This window comes from Palaemon carinicauda, chromosome 20, assembly GCF_036898095.1.
Source record: "Palaemon carinicauda isolate YSFRI2023 chromosome 20, ASM3689809v2, whole genome shotgun sequence".
NCBI lineage: Eukaryota > Metazoa > Arthropoda > Malacostraca > Decapoda > Palaemonidae > Palaemon > Palaemon carinicauda.
The window spans coordinates 52,436,845-52,441,263 of record NC_090744.1 but is presented as its reverse complement, the minus strand read 5'-3'; positions in this window follow the sequence as shown (position 1 = coordinate 52,441,263).

Genomic DNA, 4,419 nt, shown 5'->3' with positions numbered 1-4,419 from the left:
AAGCCCACTTAGTCAATGGAACTTGCCAATAACCTTTTAACAAATCAAACTTACTAATATACTGAGCATTCCATATTTCATTAATACAGTCCTCTACTCGAGGAAGAGGCCTCAGTGACTGCTTTAATTCTCCTGTAATCAAAGCACAGCCGGTACTCACCTTCCTCCTTCTTCACCAACACTACAGGAGAAGGCCATGGACTATTACTGTCTAAAATTAAATTGTGCTTCAACATATACTCTACTTCCTTGTCAATAATCTTCTTTTTTACTGGAATGGTCCTATAGGGAGCTTGCTTGATGGGCTTAGCATTCTCCACTTCCACATCCTGACTCAATACATTAGTAAGCCCTGGAGAATCCTGAAATAATTTTGGAAAAGATTCACATAAATTTACCAGACTCCCTCTGATCCCTTTCTAGGTGTAGCAAATTCCCCATACAAATGACTTAACATTTCCTGATTATATCTGGGCCATAGCATATCAATGCTGAGATCTACTACTTTATGCTCAACCCTATTGAGCAATAAGAGGGGTTCCTTACTCTCACGCTCAACAAAAGGTTTCAACATACTTACGTCCCTTATCTGGTGTTTCTATCAGATAGTTAAGACTACTAACTACCTTTGAAACCTTCCATGGACCTAAAAATTTTGCCGTTAAGGGATTTCCAAGAATTGACAGCAGAGCAAGTACCCTATCCCCAACCAGAAATTCCCTAACTCTGGTCTTTACATCGTACTTTTCCTTCATCTTCCCCAGACCAATTACTAGATTATTCTTAGCAAATTCCCATACCTTAGTAAACTTACTCATGGACTCTCTCAAGAATTCTATCAAACTTATGTGAGGGTGCCTCCCCTCCCAACTCTCTCTTATCATATCCAAGGGACCCCTTACCTTGTAACCAAAAACTAATTCAAAGGTGTTGAAACCCATTACATCACTTGGTACAGACCTAAAAGCAAAAAGTAAATACGGGAGAACTTTATCCCATCCTCCCAGATTTTCCCCACAATATTTTTTCTAACATTGATTTCAGCGTCTGATGGAATCGCTCAATCTGTCCCTGGCTTTCTGGGTGGTAAGGCGATGACCTGATGTGTTGGAACTTCAACTCCTGAAAACTATTACAAAAATATCTGCTTGTAAAATTAGTCCCGCAATCAGATTGAATCGTCTTGGGCAAACCAAACCTGGAAAAAAAAATTGTTAATGCATTTATGACCTGCTTACTCTTAAAACTCCTCAAGGGCACAGCTTCTGGGTACCTGGACATTCAATCCATTATAGTCAGTATGTATTGATTACCACTGCTGGTTTTAGGCAATGGGCCTACAATGTCAATCAAAATTTCTTGAAAAGGTTCCCCCACTGCTGGAATAGGTTTTAAAGGTGCCTTAGGGATTTTCTGATTGGGTTTACCAACCAGTTGACAAGTTTTGCAAGAATTAACAAACCTTTTTTACCTCATCTTTGTCCAATAAAAGTGTTCAGCAATTTTCCTAATAGTCTTTCCAGTTCCAAAGTGACCTGCGAACACATCCTCGTGTCCTAACCATTAAATCTTGTCCCTATATTCATGTGGCACTACCACCTGTTTCCTTACCTCCCAATCATCAGTCGGAACCATAGTTGACCTACTCACCCTCAGTAGGATACCGTCTTCTCACAGAAACCCAGGTCTACTCAAATCAGAGCCTACCTCCAGTCCTAATTCTCCTAACTCCTCCGTCTGAGCTAGACTAAGTGATTCCCTATCCCACCCTACTGAGCTATCCCACTCAGAGACCAGACTAGGACTCGCAGAAGCACTTAACCCAGAAACCCCTCCGTCTGACAGCTCATCTAGAAAATCCAAGCCTAACCCTTCATCTTCTATCCCAGATGAATGCGCTGCCGAGCGAGTTACAACCATTACCGGTTCAATTTTACTAACGGGGTCAGCATACCTGCTTTGCACAACCGGGCAATCACATACTGTACCTGCCTCTATATGGTTAACCAACACAATATCAACATTGCTTATGGGTAATACATCCACCATTGCCAACATCATGGGTCCATTAATCCACCTTGAGTCTACCCAAAACTCCCCCAGAGGACACGCTACTACCGTATTAGGAAATCCACCTAATACTACATACTCTGGCTCCTCCTCTCTGAAGTCACAGGGCAATCAGGACCGTAAGATTACCGACTGGGCCGCACCAGTGTCCCGTAGTATCTTCACCCGCCTTCCAGACCCTGACCGGTCTTTAGCGAGAACCTCACCCTCTGTGATGTACTTACTGAAGCAACTACTTACCCAGGACCTGCTCCCAGCAACCTTACCAATCATGCCTGCTGGTGTTGGCTTACCCTGTCCTTTCCAGGCAGTACAATCAGCCTTAACATGGCCCTTTTTCCTGCGAAAAAAAAAAATTATTTCACTTTCATTCCTTCATTGCATTCTTTGGAGAATTCCCTCCATCCGACTCACCAGACATTACCGCTGCTTTCTCGCCCTTCTTACCTATATCCCATTTATCGAGTCTCTCTGCATAGCCTTCATTACCTGAAGCAACAAACTCCCTTTCTTCACAACTGTGACAATAGGCAACCTAAGATATTCACCAATTATCATTAAATGGCTCTTACTAAGCTCACCTATCTTCTCCTCCCAATCAGGACTATGGAAAAACTCCAAAACATTAAACCAAGCCACTTCCTTGGTAACAGTCATTTTGTCCGAAAAATATTATAACTAGCGAAACTGATAATTACCACCTCCTTCACTATTTGTTTACATACAATTACGTACACTCTGGGGATCCTGAAAATACTAGTTTTACAGGATCCTTGCAAGGTCACCAAATGTTAAGCACAGACCCCGCGATGGCCAAGTTCTTTAAGTTTTCTTCACAGCCAGAGCTAGCTATAATATGTTACACTGATATTAAAGGAGTGGGTAATCATAAAACACTGCAAGAGTCATATTAAATATTTATTTACAAAAAAAATAACACAGAAAATCACTTTTAATGGGAAGATATCTAACCACAAGCATATTACAACAAACACATATAGGACCCATTCATCAACAACGATACCGAAAGGCAACACAACAGTAAAAGAAAGGAATAACCTCGCAAACTACCAGTCACCCGACTCTTACACATTTACATTAATAGAGATAGAAAAGAGCAAGAAAATCTCGGAACCTTAACTCTACCCATCTTTATACAAATCTATGCAAAACTTCCCATCCCCACAGCACACATAAATCAAAATAATAGTTAACCTACATTTACACAAAAATAAAAACTCCTGCTCTATACTTTCACAAAAAGACATATAAAGTCCGAGGACCAATCATAGACGAGACCTTGCTTAAGCTAATAGCGTAGCGCGAAACAAACAGCGGAGAAAAATCACTAAAGGCGCCGCTTACTACTCCTTTAGAGATGAAATGGAGGGAAACCAAAATCGCTACCCTCACCATACGGAAGATAGGTCTCAGCTTTTCCTGAATTCAGTAGCGATGGATTATGGTCTGTAGAGAGTCCTTCTCCCCGCTGATAACACTCACATAATTACGGCATACCCTCACCATGCACAGGGGAAAGTGAGAGCATTCAACTGCTGCTGAGCTGTTCCTCTATAGGGAACAATCAAATCCTCCACCGCCTCCTTCACTGGAGACAATGGATCACTCCTACTAGTAATCTCCAGCTGTTGAAGAGCCAGCTCACGGTGAGTCCTTCAAGTTTGAAGATGACAGCACATTCCCTCACTCCCATTTACCTCCAAAAAAGGTCCCTCGTCACTTCGCCCCACACTCCTCCACAGTCAACATGGAAAACACAAAAAAATACTCCATGGGTGATGTACCACTCTTTTATATATATATATATATATATATATATATATATATATATATATATATATATATATATATATATATATATATATATATATTTCTATATATATATATATATATATATATATATATATATATATATATATATATATATATATATATATATATATATATATATATATATATATATACTGTTTATATATGAATATATATATATATATATATATATATATATATATATATATATATATATATATATATATATATATATATATATATATATATATATATATATATATATATATATATATATATATATATATATATATATAAACAAAACTTGGAGCCTTACTAAAGCATTAAAACACTTACTTATTACAACCCAAGGAGCTATTGTAAGAATAATGTTGGGAATTACACTAAGAGACAGGGATACAAATCCAAACAAAGTAGAGGATATTCTAACAACATGTAAGAAAAAGAAAAAGGATTCGGTTAAATTTCCTCAGTAAGCTGTATCTTCAGCTATTAAAAAAATATTTCTCCATACATAAT